Genomic DNA, 15018 nt, shown 5'->3' with positions numbered 1-15018 from the left:
TTGTGGGTTCACAACAACAGCTTCCAAATGCAAATGCCACAGCTAGAAAATACTCCAGACCTTTTACCTGCTTAACATATGAAGAAATAACAAAGGAATAGCCCACATCTGTCCATGAAACAGCTTCTGAGTCAATTGTCCTTTTTGGTCCCATGAAAAAGAGGGGTCTACATATTAAAGAGCTTTAATTCCTAAAACCTTCCAATTTGGATGTGAATAACTTTAAATTAAAGCTGAGAGCCTGCACTTTATGCCTATATTCACATTTAACTGTAACTTGAATACATTTTGGTAAACACCCAAATGAACAAAACGTGTGTCAGCCGCAAAAAAGAACCACTAAATTTTAAATAACTTAGAACTTGTAAATGTAACCCTTTAGACCCCAATATAATTCTAGAATGCTGCTGTTGATTACTGAACATTCTCAAAATAAATCATAGTTTTTCACACATTTAAATCAAACAGACAAAAACCAAAACTAAATTAAAATGACAAGTTAACTTTGTTTTTTAAGAGCACGTACTCATCTTTAACATATTAATGTAACTTGGAATAATATAATTTGTTTTCTCCCATTAAAAAAGAACGATTGTCTTAAGTTGCCATAAAACGATATATTGCAATGAATTAGGTCCCTACAGCCAATGTGATCATAATAAAGTAAGCCCAAGACAAATCTCAATACTTATGGGTTTTTATAAATGATAAGGGGAAGTATGTGGCGTACATCTTTGGCAGATGCAGGACATCACCGCAATCAAGTGACAACATTTTACTGCTTTTTGGCTAGCTAGTCAAAGTGACAGATTGTTGCTGCACAAGCGAAACATTTGTGGGCAGACAACTTTATTTTAGTCTGGCAGACGACACAGACAACGGACAATTAGGTGTCTAGTTAGCAATGTCATTTTCCTTATTTTAATGATATCGGAGGAAACGCGAAAAACCAACTAGTCAGCCGGCTACACGGCTACTGCAACGCTTTCCATTACAAGACTGAGCAAGCAACAATTTGAGCTCCACAGCTGATGTCCTTGTGTATCAAGTTATCACGACAGGGTTGCTGTTGTCGTCTAAAAAATATTACTAACATTTCACAGCATAAAGTATGGACAACACAACTTAATTCGACGGTTTATTTCTTTCTCACCTCGACATTATCGCTTTATATAAGGATGTTTATAACCTCGCATCACCAAACAACCCAGAAAAAATCTCTTCTCACAAGAAGTCTTAGCCGCTTTGGCACTAGCATTTTATGTACATCCATGGGAATACAAACACGCTTTTATCAGGTAGATTTTGTGATATATACACAACTATTTTTGTTAAAGAAGCGCGCCCGTTCTGCTACAGTAATTTTAAAGAGGGCTGTCGATAGCATAATAAATAAACATCGATTCTAGAGATCAGAATATTTAAATCGTTGTATTGGCACAGCACAAGTGACCACAGGGTGTACAAACATGTAACCTAGTCAATCACATAACACAATCAATAATGGGATGATTCTATAATTTAGGGTACACTGCATGTCCACTGATGTTAAATATACTTATACAATAAAATATCTTTAAACAAATTGCATTTTATGTGTAAACTTGCTTCATGAAATAACATCACATAGACAATATGTGCAATATATTCTTCATTTTGCTTAAAATTTGTCATTATGGCCCTAAATGTGCAGTTTTGTCCATGTCCGATTTCAATGTGAGAAAGTTAAGGGTCCAAAAACATCCATTAAAATAAATACATTATTTTTGCTATAGTTTACAAAAGTCTTAATATTAAAGGAAAATAATAGTTTAAAATATAAGTTATTTATTTAAATACTTAAAGTATATTAATTTATTCGTGTCCACAAAATGTTGGTCAACTATGATACAAACAAAACCTCCCCCAGCAACTCAAAAATGGTTTGTCCCAAGACCATCTGACCAGCACCAAGTGATGTCATTTTCCTCTGTGGAGGCCATTTCAAACACACCATGGTGAGTCTCCTCTCAGTTTTTTCAATATTTGATGTAGAAAAGCATATTGTCAACGGGTGTATTATTAACCATCAACTATGTTATGTACATTGTCATGGCAAAAAAGTTTTATTTATTATAATGAACATTTTGTGTTGAATTCTTACATTAACCTGCTCAAAAAAATGACATGTGGTTAGCTAGGCTAGGTCCACCATTTCTGTTACGGGGAAGAAACATGGAAATTGTCAACTAAGTTATGGTCAACTAGGTAAAGGTCAACTATCTTTTCACTAAGTTACACCAGTGCTCAACTATCTTTCAACGAAGTTACATCAGTGCTCTATGGCATATCATGATCATTAATTGTTTCTATGTTATTTATATGGACTGAACGTGTATATTTAGATATAGATATATTATTTTACTTTTAAAAATTATACATTTAAATAGGTCTCCTCATCTAAAAGACAGATCGGAGATACTGGGCTCGGCGTGATGCAGATCCTGAAAAAAGGGCAGCATATTTGGAGAAGCAGACAGAGACATGGCACAGGCTCAGGTCACAAGGAAAGGTGAAGACAGTGGCAGATATGAGTCAGAGAGAGAAAAGAAGAAAGAGGGCTTACTGGAAGAAAGCAAAACAGAATAGCATAGAGAGAAAGAGCAGGCTTGGGAACGTAATTACACCACCGGACAGTCCAGACAACCATCCACCTCAGAGCAGCAGGTAGAGTTCATGAGGCAAGACAGAAACAGGTTATTTAATGTTCCTAGTTACCCACATGTTTTGTCTGTACATTAATATACAAACTATACTGGTTGTTTATTTAAGACAGAAGAAAACTGGAAGAATAAAGGCCAAAAGAGGAAACTCAAAATTACATAAAGAAATACAGAAACTGAGAGACTTGCTTGAAAAGCAAAAAAGAAAATCAGATAAACTTCACAAGAAACTAAAAAGATACAAAAGCACTTCAAAAGAGCATGTGTCAGAATCCCCAGGATCCAAGACTAGGCGACAACTTCAACATGCCTCTGTTTCCTCTGAGGTGCGCAGGTCACTGCTTGTGCACAATGCACTTATGGCCAAAATGAAAGATGCCTTTTTCACCAAAAAGAGAAGGGCACATAGGCGGATAATGTCAGGGATTGTAACAGGAAGAATCCTGAAAAAATATGGCTTACAGCATGAAATAACTAAAACACTACACCTGTCCAGAAAAAAGAAGAATCTAGCTGATGCTGAAGGGAAAATTCAGTACAGAAGCCTGTGCTATAGATTGCAAGAAAATGTTCACGAATTTTTGACAAGGGCAGGCAAAGCTCAAACAATCACGAGAGGGAAGAAGAAAAAACAGAAGAGGTTTTTAAATGACACCTTGAGAAACCTCCACAGGAAATTTCTCATTGACCATCCTCATTCCAGCCTTTCCTACTCCTTGTTTTGCTGTCTACGTCCATTCTGGGTAGTTCATCCAACAATCACAGACAGAGAAACCTGTCTTTGCAAGGACCATGAGAATTTTTTATTTCTTGCCGAAAAGCTTCACACGCTTAAATTAATTAAGGGTGTAGACATGGAGGATATGATGACATCCATAAGCTGCAATACAAAATCAAAGGACTGCATGTACAACGTGTGTCCTGATTGCAAAGGGCAGGAGTTTGCTATACTAGCAGAAGGTGACCTAGTGTCAACCGTGTGTTTTTCATTGTCACCTAGGTTACACTTAGATTTTTAAAGTTAAAATAGCCAATATTGATGTTTCTGACATTTTTAAGCATCCTATATATTTGAATAGGTTGGAGTTAACTATAACATCTTTTTTAATTTTCAAAAATAACTTTAATGTAGATTTATGATGAAAACATCCTTGTCCATAAGGACAATTATAAATGCATTGCATGTTCATCTTTAAAAAAAGGTTGATTATGAAAATCATTTTAAATAATAATTGTATGTGTGGCAGTAATAGACTCAAGAGCCTTCTAAATTGCATTTCATTTCAAGTGCAAGACTGAATTGAATGGTTTTTATAACACCCTGTTTGTCGGTAACATAGTTGACAAACTCTGAAGTACAAACATGTTTTTAATTAAAAAAAATTAAAAACAGTTCATGTTTAAGCTCTGCAGATAACAGATATGTACCACTGAATTAATATACTATATTGAGACACAACTCAGCAGCAGGACCGGTATCTGCTCCTTTGTGCGAGGAGGAACAGCAGGAGCATACTGCATATTCTTGGATGGTCACACTGATCTCCATGTGCAAGCCAACGGTACCCTGACTGCTGTTATATACTGGGATCAAATTCTCAGACCCATCGTCAGACATTACTCTAGTAATGAAACCAATTGAGAACCTCTGGGACGTTATGGATCAGTGCATCCAACGCTGCCAAGTAGCGCCACAGACTGTCCAGGAGCTCACTGATTCCCTGTTCCAGGTCTGGAAGGAGATCCTCCAGGACACCATCCGCCGTCTCATCTGGAGCATGCCCAGACTTTGTCGGAAGTACCTACAGGCACGTGTGGGACATACACACTACTGAGTCACATTATGAGTTGCCGTGATGAAAATCACACAAGTTGGAACAGCCTTTGATTTCAATTGTTTACTTAGATTTCTGGTGTGAGTTTGAATCCAGCCCTAAATAGGTTGGTTATTTTGGTTTCCATTGACCATTGTTACGTCATTTTGTTCTCAACGAATTACACAATGTACAGTAAAGATTTTGATCTTTAATATATTTAATTCATCTAGACGTGTTGTGTGATTTAAGTGTTCCCTTAATTTATTTGAGCAGTGTATATACAACAAGCAGAGGATACATCATAGAAATACTGATAGAAAGGATATACACTCACCTAAAGGATTATTAGGAACACCTGTTCAATTTCTCATTAATCTAATTATCTAATCAACCAATCACATGGCAGTCACTTCAATGCATTAAGGGGTGTGGTCCTGGTCAAGACAATCTCCTGAACTCCAAACTGAATGTCAGAATGGGAAAGAAAGGTGATTTAAGCAATTTTGAGCGTGGCATAGTTGTTGGTGCCAGACGGGCCGGTCTGAGTATTTCACAATCTGCTCAGTTACTGGGATTTTCACGCACAACCATTTCTAGGGTTTACAAAGAATGGTGTGAAAAGGGAAAAACATCCAGTATGGGGCAATCTTGTGGGTGAAAATGCCTTGTTGATGCTAGAGGTCAGAGGAGAATGGGCTGACTGATTCAAGCTGATAGAAGAGCAACTTTTACTGAAATAACCACTTGTTACAACCAAGGTATGCAGCAAAGCATTTGTGAAGCCACAACACGCACAACTTTGAGGCGGATGGGCTACAACAGCAGAAGACCCCACCGGGTACCAATCATCTTCACTACAAATAGGAAAAAGAGGCTACAATTTGCAAGAGCTCGCCAAAATTGGACAGTTGAAGACTGGAAGAATGTTGCCTGGTCTGATGAGTCTCCATTTCTGTTGAGACATTCAGATGGTCAGAATTTGGCGTAAACAGAATGAGAGCATGGATCCATCATGCCTTGTTAGCACTGTGCAGGCTGGTGGTGGTGTAATGGTGTGGGGGATGTTTTCTTGGCACACTTTAGGCCTCTTTGTGCCAATTGGGCATCGTTTAAATGCCGCAGCCTACCTGAGCATTGGTTCTGACCATGTCCATCCCTTTATGACCACCATGTACCCATCCTCTGATGGCTACTTCCAGCAGGATAATGCACCATGTCATAAAGCTCGAATCATTTCAAATTGGTTTCTTGAATATGACAATGAGTTCACTGTACTGAAATGGCCCCCACAGTCACCAGATCTCAACCCAATAAAACATCTTTGGGATGTGGTGGAACGGGAGCTTCATGCCCTGGATGTGCATCCCACAAATCTCCATCAACTGCAAGATGCTATCCTATCAATATGGGCCAACATTTCTAAAGAATGCTTTCAGCACCTTGTTGAATCAATGCCACGTAGAATTAAGGCAGTTCTGAAGGCGAAAGGGGGTCAAACTAGGGCTGTCAATGAATATTCTAATTTCGAATATATATTTGAATAGTTTTAAAAAAACAAATTTTGAAGGTAAATTAATATTTGAATTTTTTTTTTAATTTGGAAAAAAACATTTGCGGTAGCAGAGGTTGTCTGGCTGTCTGCTTTGCGAGTGGGCGCGCAAGCGCGCCTGACGGTACAGATCCATATGTCCGACGCAACTGAAGCGTGGTGTTGCGACGTCATACAGCCATGGTTGATGCTCCACGCCCCTGACCAGCAGCTGATTGGATGAACGTGTGATGCGTGTGAATACTCCAGAATTTCAACAGAGTGTCATGGCAACTCGTTGAGTATACGATCTCGTATTTTACAAAAATAGTTCACTGAAACGTGTTTCTGAAAACATTTTAAGTGAGAAATAGGCCATGCAGTTGCTGAATCTGTCTTCATTTCAGCTCAACAAAGGTTAGTTTGAAAGATATTAGTCTACTTCTACTGGATACTCTACAACTGTGAAACTTCAATTAATGTTAAGATTTGTTTCAATCACTGAATGAAGCCTGCTATATTTGGGACAATAGTCGCAACCTTATATTGTTTGCACAAATCTCTTAATCAGCATTTAAAATGTGTTTATTGTTGTTCAATTTAAAGAGTTATTGCGCAGAGAGTGTGAGGGCGAGAGAGAGAAAGTGCTCGAGTCAGTGAGCGAGCGAGCGAGCGTGAGGCCTACGGTCTTGGTCATCATGATTTACTTGTTTTTGTGTAGGAAATACGTTGTAAAATATGTTTAAACTTAAATAGACTACCTATACAAGTAGTTATGTCTCTTTGTATTAATTTGTCCTGTTATTTACGTAATGCGCGTCATTGACAAAATGCGCATGCCCAATCAGAATAGTTTGAATATTGTGTGTTTTTTTAGAGGGAATATTTGAATGTAATTTTTGAGGAATTTTGACAGCCCTAGGTCAAACACAGTATTAGTATGGTGTTCCTAATAATCCTTTAGGTGAGTGGATCTTATACATTGCTACCAAGGTGAATTGGATTAAATTAATGTGAATTCAGAGGCAAAACTTGTACTAAGAGATTTTTTACTTGTTTTAATCTCAGTTGTTGATTGGAATGCCACATATAAAAGGATAAGGGTTAAGAAGAGATCCAAAACCTGGTTAAATTCAGAATTATATTTTTACATGAACACACTTTTTAATTGTATTGGAAACCCAGGCAAAATTGTGAAAAACAGTGAAGATTGTACGGTAAATTATTTTGGATTCTGTTTCTTTTACTGGTACACTTATTTTGATTGTAGACACTGCAAGAATGACTCTGCGCCATGCCCTGTCCAGAGGGCTTGCCCTATTCTGCAGCAAGATACCAGTTTCATGTTTCAGAAAATTCATAACCATCAAATCTACATTGAAAACGAGGTGGAAAAAAGTGTTATGCCCCACATTTATGGAATTGCATACATACTAACATTATACTTGATGTCTTGTTGCTTATAAGAAATCTTGAAAATATGATTGATTAATTATTATGGTGGGTTTTTTAATCTACATATGTTTTATTTTCTATTTGCAGGTGTTGTTGTGCTTAAATACAGGGTATGGCTGTAAAAGAGACCTAGGTCTGAATCGATTTGTTTCTGTTAGTCAATTATTTTCCTAATGTCAAATTTATAATAATCTCTGCTAATTTCTTAATGAATTACAAATGCTTAAAAATGTCCACTATTGCTGTGTAACAACTGAATGACCTGTGGTCCAACTTTGACTTTGTAAGTCATGTTATTAGTTGAATGGCTGAGGTGGGGGACACTGTGCATACAGCAACAATGGTTCACAGGAAAGTGGCATTCTGCTCATCTCCCATCATGGTTGATTGGCAAAAAGACAGCCATTATTGAAAAAACCTAGCTATAGTTTGCTGGAAAGCATGAAGGTATAGGGCAAAATGAATGCAGCAAAGTACCGAGATATCCTGGAAAAACCTGGTAATGTCTGCAACAGACCTGGGACTTGGAAGAAGATTTATCTATCTTCCCCCAGATAGGGCCACAGTGTCACTGGACCCCCCTGTCTCAGCCCCAAGGTTTTACGCTTCTATATTATTTTGCCAAGGGTGTAGGGTCATTTCTCCTTCTCCACTGTAAATCCTTGTAAATCTAAGGAATGTGGTCTCTACATTTTCCTTGTCTCCTGCTCCGTTTAAACTTACAAGGACATGAGGTCTTGGCCCACACCTCTGGAGTACCAGGCTCAGAAGACTCGTTGCTGTCCCTGTCCAAAGTCCTGGTTGTGTTGCAGATCAAGACAACACCCTGTCACACCACTGACAGTAAATTTGATTGAGTGATCTTCCACCCGGATAATGACCCCAAACACACAGCCACACTGGAGTGGTTTATAAACAAAAAGATCAATGTCCTGGAGTGGCCTTTTCAAAGCATTTATAGCAATCCAATTGAGGATATGTGGAAATATTTAAAAATTGCTGTTCACTAAAGTTCACCATACAACTTGAAGGTGCTTGAATAATTTTTGTGAAGAATGGACAAAAATGGTTGTGTCCTGACATAATTGCTGCCAAAGGTACCACTACCATAATATTGACTAAAAGGGGTGAATGTGTATGCAATCAACAATTTTCTATTTTACATTTATAATTCATTTAGAACATTCTGCAGATTTTATTTTGCCTTCACGGCTCCAGACAGAGACACTGAATGTGGCCTGCTGAGAAAACTGCTCCTGAAATAAGTTAGCCAGGACATACTGTTATCTTTGATCTGCTTCACTGTGCTGTTTTTTTTTTTTCTAGTTTAATACTTTCACCTTCTTTACTGTGTGGCTTGTTCAACAAGCAGTTAGCCCTGTAATCTGCTTTTACAGAGTTAAGCCAGAGTTCTTTCTAAGCAGCCAGACAGGGTTTCTTAGCCTCAGTTCGTATTCCACCAATTACATCGTAATTATGACATTTAATCGTGATGGAAGCTAGGTAGTGATGTGGGGTTGTTGCTGGTGGGAATGTGCATCGGCTGGTGGGTGGGCTGATTTGGGTCAAAGCCTTTTTTTGGTCCCTGCCATGTCCTGAAGAAAACAAGAAATCCTTGTAAAGCTAAATCTCAAGTTCAAAATTGATTTATCAAATGCACCGAAACATACAGCATCATTCTGAACAATGAAATTCTTGTGACATGGCATACAACATTTATGTAGTAAGAATTAAGAAATGGATAAAGCAAATATTTAGCAATAATATACATCATGTAAACTAGAAGCAATTTTAAAAAGTGTAGGATGGGGAATATGAACAATATGGGTAGAAGTATTGAATATAATAAATATGAGTGTAATATCCCTATGAACATAGAATATTATTTTCTATGTACATTGAATGTACATGGAAAGACATCAGAGCATTTAGAATGTTCACGTGTGATCCGTATGATCATAGATCAGTGTTGGTTGAGGAGCCTTATGGCCTGAGGAAAAAACTGTGAGTCTGGAAATGCGTGCCCTTGTACTCTGGTAGCATCTACCAGACGGCAGCAATGTGAACAGACCATACAGAAGCCTGGGCGGCTGTAGTCTTGGATGATGTTCCGTGCTTTCCTATGGCATTGTTTATGGTAGATGCCTTGTACAGAGGGGGGAATGGCAGCCGATGATGTGCTCCACAGACTTCACCACCATCTGGAGGGACTTGCGATCTGCAGCGGAGCTGTACCAGGCAGTAATGCAGTCTGAGAGGATCCTCAATGGTGCATCTGTAGAAGTTGGTGAGAGTTTTTACAGACCTGCCAAACTTCAAAGTTGTGCGTCGCCTCATGAAGTATAGTCGCTTTTCGTCTGTTTTCACCGCCGAGTTCGCTTACTTGGATCAAGTGAGGCAATGTTTGATGAACACACCTAGGAACTTGAAGTCATTCCAGGCCGTGTCCTCAGGGGGTGCGCCGACCAGCTAGCAGAGGTTTGTCCTCCAGCACGCGTTTTATGCGGCTGCAGGAGTATGTAGACTGTAGTGATTATAGCGGAGCTAAATTCCCGTGGAAGGTAGAAGGGCCGTACTTTTACAGTTAGTAGCTCCAGGTCTGGTGAACAGTGTGTCGAAAGTACAGAAACATCCGTGATGGCAGTTAGGCACCATAGGATCCAGCCAGGTCTCTACAAACGCTAGCACACAACAGTTTGCAACGTCTCACTGAAAGTTAATCCGTGCATGTAGTTCGTCCATTCTATTGTCCAGGGATTGAACATTTGCAAGAAAAAATGCTTGGTAATGGCAGATTGCAGTATCTTGTCCGGGATCTACATAGGATACCAGTTCATTTGCCTCTCTTCTTTCTCCTCCATCGGCGTATTGGTAAACAAATCGTCAGCAGGACAAAGGAATCACAGCAAGTGCTCCGGTAAGTAATGTAAAAGTCTATTCAGTGATGAACGAATTTCTAAAAGTGCTAATAGATCGTACTGTATGAGTGACAGTGCAGCATGAACAAAAATAAAAGCAAAATAAACAGTAAAAAGCAAAAAATATAGAGCCATTGACAGTGCGACCTTCCTCTAGGAAGTAAGATCTAACTGTGAAGTTTCTAAAACTTCCAAACTTTTGGCAAAGCCGTCATAAGCTACTTAATGGAAGTATACCCAAATTGGGGGGGTTCATGAGACAAACAGAAGACTGGACTTGACCATTGGTGACGGTCCATGTAGGGTTCGTGCACACTTTCCACTTGTTACCAAAAGCCGCCAGGCCAATACAAAAGGGGGACAGCAGGTTTGTAGGCAGGACTGGAGGAAGGGTGGATTCTGTGATTAAGGTGTCACGGTGGATTTAACTAATTGCATGGGCGACAAAATGCTGATAAGGGAGGACCAACACCCAACTCACCACCCCAGTGAGATGGTCAGCCGCATTTCTGACATCATCTCCTGGTGGAAGAGACAGAACCACACAAGGGAGGACGACACACAGGGGTGTTGAAGTCTAACACTTCCCCGAGTTGGTTTGTTGGAAAGGAGAATAAAACACCAAGAGTCAGGTCAATTATCATACCGCATATTCCGTTTATTACAAAGGTTTTGGAGACAAGGTGTTGCCGCACAATGTCTAAGGATCAACAGTCAAAACATCATTTTATACTTCCACTACGCCCAAAAGATAGAGGCGTTAAGTTACAAAGCAAGTGCGCTATTGCTCCAATCCCAGTTCTATTCCTTATAAGGATAACTACAAGTATCCCCTTGCCCCCCTTGTGGTTTCTGTGTTGTCTGTCCGACTATGTGTGTGCGCCTCTAACCTGTGTCCTGTTTCTCAAAAGACAGACATACTAAATCTTTCTCTCCCCGGCAACCGCTTGAACAGGGTTTCCTGTTCTCCTACTTGCACCTTCAGCTTTAGCTCATATTACAAACAATTAATATTTTCCTTCATTGCTTACAACAGTTCACAACAGTTCACTAACTTATACAATCAATACATCTACAGGGGTCATCTGAACCTGACAAAACATCGAAACAGGCAAACACACCGGATGGTCAGCGGGAAACCTCCTCTTCCCTCAACCAGGGGTCAAAGGAACAGAACGGGAGGGAGACACTTACAGATGTATTGGCCAAACTTGGGCTTTGTTGAAAGACAGGGTAAGGTTTGTGTGCAAGCACAGAGTGCTCACTCCAAAGGGAATGAATGACCATTTACAGGAAATCAATGACCTTAACAGGAAAGGCTCTGTAAGGGAGAAAACCTTTCACTTTCATTTTTGAAAACAGACACAAAAGGAGTTTCCCTCAAAACACTTTAAAAAATATTATGGTTAAAGTTTTTTAGCAAGCAGCTAGAGCAATATATAAACTAAATTTCCTCAGATTACGTGATTCCATTAATTACCTCAGAGAAGACCGGTGTTTGCTCCTTCACTGCAGCTACTGTCGCTCTCTGCTGTCCTGGGAAAGAGTCACTAATAGTCCTATCGTCTTATTTATTCCTTTCTATCTTTCTTAGTTATAACTCAAAATAGTAACCCTTTTTCTTCTTAAGTGTGCAGTTTTGACACTTGCTTTTACCGATATCAGCTGCACCTAAACTCACAATTCCCGGCTTCGTGACAAAACTCAGCTGGGTGGGAAAACTGTCTGCACATGTGTGTGTGTGTGTGTGGGAGGAGCCTGTGCCGGTTCTGGGAGTGTGTGTGTGCTGGGGCCATACATTCACTGCTGCGTGTAGAATGGGAGGAGTAAAACACCAGCAACAATTGCAAATACACAGTGCCCCTTGATTTCTTTGAATAAAATTACTCTATCCACCTTCCTTGACATTTCCTACACTGCTTTCTCTGTGGAATATTCAATATTTTATGAGCTATGAGGCAATATGTATTTTACCCTTGAACGTGTTTTAACACCTACTTTTTATCGAAATTACTCTTAAATATGATCATATTTGAATTGTTGTCAATGTTTTGAGAGGTACATGTTTTCAAACAATTAATAAACTCAATTTATCTCCGTTTTTAAGTAATTCGTTGGTCTCTTTTATTTTGAAAAATTCCAGATTTTCGTGACCCGGAAGTGTTTCTTTAATGTTGATCACAAGACGCAGATACACAATCAAACGCTGAAATACGAAACGCTGTTTTTTTACGGGTCATTCGAAGATGAAAATATTGGTTTGTGAAAGCATATAATATCGATATTAATTGTTTTGCAATAACAACGGTATTCATTAATTTTCACAACAACAGTGAATGACACCGTCTTAGATTGTGCTGAGTGCCTAAATAGCTAGTTTGCGCGACCGACTGACCGAGCGATTTACAGCTCACCTAAAACGTTAACATGACTAGGTTATCATAGGCAATGCGCTGTGTGTTTGTTGGCCGTGCAACATTGTGATATATCCTCTTGCAAGGACTATTGCTCGGGGCGAAACAATGTTGCATAAATTAAAACAAGGAAGCTAAGGCGTGATTTCTGGAGTTTCAGGAGTTCCACGTGCGATATTCTTTGGACAGATTCTCTACAGAGAACCCTGCTTTCCACGGCGGTGATGGGACGAATATTTCCCTCACCATTCTTGAAGCAGGAAGAAAAAATATTGTGTACGGAAACCTGATATTGTTTTGCAGGGGAAGTTGTACCTGTTTAACACTGTCGAGTTGCCACATATGTCTAGCATTTGTAGCTCTATGTCAGGGATCCAGTAGGATGTTTAGCACCGACAGTTGGCTTGCGTAGCTTTTGAAATTCAATAACTTGAAACCTTCTCCCTTTCTGTTGCTGAACAGGTAGCATCAAGCATCGCGGGTGTCACGAGAGAGATTTCATAACCTGTGCTGTAAAATCAGGGATGCCTTTAACGTAGTCAGTGTGCTTGAAGCCGGTATGAAGAATATTGGACACAAGGCATTCTGGGAATTTCCAGTTTACGGTAAAAGATTTAGGAGGTACTATCCCGCTTGCAACCTGTAGAACACCTGGGTAACACTTAAGGCAATATGTGTAACGCTTTATACAGCATTATACGCCACTTAATTTTATAGTGGTGTATTATGTTTGTGTGATTAGACATTTCGTCACTACCTAAAATAATCAAAGATTACCTAGTAGTGGCTTATAAGTATAGACCCTTTTGTGTTAGTAAACAGCGCTGACGTATTTTAATGAGCTTACCCGAACTGGTTGCAGAAAGTGTCAGTAACCTCTTTACAACATATGTGAATATGGATCATCCTGAGACCTCCACTTATTTTGTGCAGTAAATGTCATTTACTTATAATGTATCCAATTAATTCATTGAATGCTTGCATTAATTCAGATTGATCTAAGCTAAACTAAGTATGAGCAATTTGGTTTGTTTGCATGCTAATTCTGCTTACACGCTTGCTAAGGTTGCTTACGTTGGTCAATTGTGTTTACCATTACGAAATAGCCTACTGTGAATGCCAGGTTTGTGCTTCTGTTACCAATTTATCCTTATTATTATAACTTCATCATTGATTTTGCCTGTGTGATAAACTGTGGACAAAACCTTGCCTGATATGAAATGAGCACTACAGGGACAAACTGATTTCATCAGTCCAGTCTGTCTAATGGCTTGCAACCATAAACGTCTTCAACTTTTTTTGCATTCCTATTCTGACATCCAATGGCACAAGAAGAAATGTTTTCCCTTTAGTTTGAGGATCTTGCCCGTTTCCCTACACTTGTTCCCGTAGTTTTCTGCCACCACCAAACTTCAGTGACGTAACCGTGACGTCCACTCCAAATTGGTCTGTGCCCGGGCTATTCAAATCCGGTTCTGAAGGGCTGAAAACACTTCTGGATTTGGCTCTAACTGCTAGTTGATTGCCTTAACCTGGCATCTCAGGTCTGAAGCAGTCCTGTATTATTAGTAGAGGATAAAGCCAGAAATGTTTCAGCTCTCCGGGACCCGAATTGAATACCCCTGGTGTATGCTATGTGATGCACACTATTAGTGATTTGCTGCTCATTGACCCCATCTTTTAGATGAATCACAGTGTTGTCAATTATAATGCTGTATTGTCCTTAAGGAAAGACTTCCTGGTAATTGTGAAGCACTACGTTTCTGTACATTATAAGTTATTATAATTAAACATATAATGCATTATGTATTTGTGTACAACATCACAAGTCTTCATGAGCCTTTGCGTGTCTAAACCTATGCTTATACTGTGTTATTACTGTATTATGTTGCATCATGAGTACATGTATAATGTGTTCCACGAATGGCAATTAAATAGTGTTACCAACATGTGCAAGGCTTTCCTTCAGGTCAAATTTAATTCTATGGTGTCCTGCTGTCTGCACAGACTGCCAGATGGAGAGAGCTCTTTTTAAACTACAAATACAAAAAGCATTGCAGGAGAGACAGCTTACAGTTACAGTTAGATGGAAAATAGGTCACAATACACTCCTGTGATTCTAGACCCCAACACTGCCTTACGCTATCTCACAGTGTCTGGTAATTTGACAAATTTGAGGAACCG

The 15018-nt window shown here is 39.3% G+C and overlaps 1 long non-coding RNA gene and 1 other non-coding gene across 2 annotated transcripts; both read left to right on the top strand.

Annotated features, from left to right (window-relative positions):
• Positions 1-12592: 12592 nt before the first annotated feature.
• Positions 12593-14781, top strand: LOC109616846. The gene is made up of 2 exons (XR_002198128.3): positions 12593-13110; positions 13297-14781. It is a non-coding gene; the product is annotated as an uncharacterized LOC109616846 (long non-coding RNA).
• LOC114829503 lies at positions 12891-13178 on the top strand. Its single transcript, XR_003777418.1, has one exon.
• Positions 14782-15018: the final 237 nt, after the last annotated feature.

The sequence above is a fragment of the Esox lucius genome, chromosome 18 (genome assembly GCF_011004845.1).
Source record: "Esox lucius isolate fEsoLuc1 chromosome 18, fEsoLuc1.pri, whole genome shotgun sequence".
NCBI classification, from domain to species: Eukaryota; Metazoa; Chordata; class Actinopteri; order Esociformes; family Esocidae; genus Esox; species Esox lucius.
Note: the sequence above shows the minus strand (reverse complement) of the source record. Positions and strands in the feature narration are given on the sequence as shown.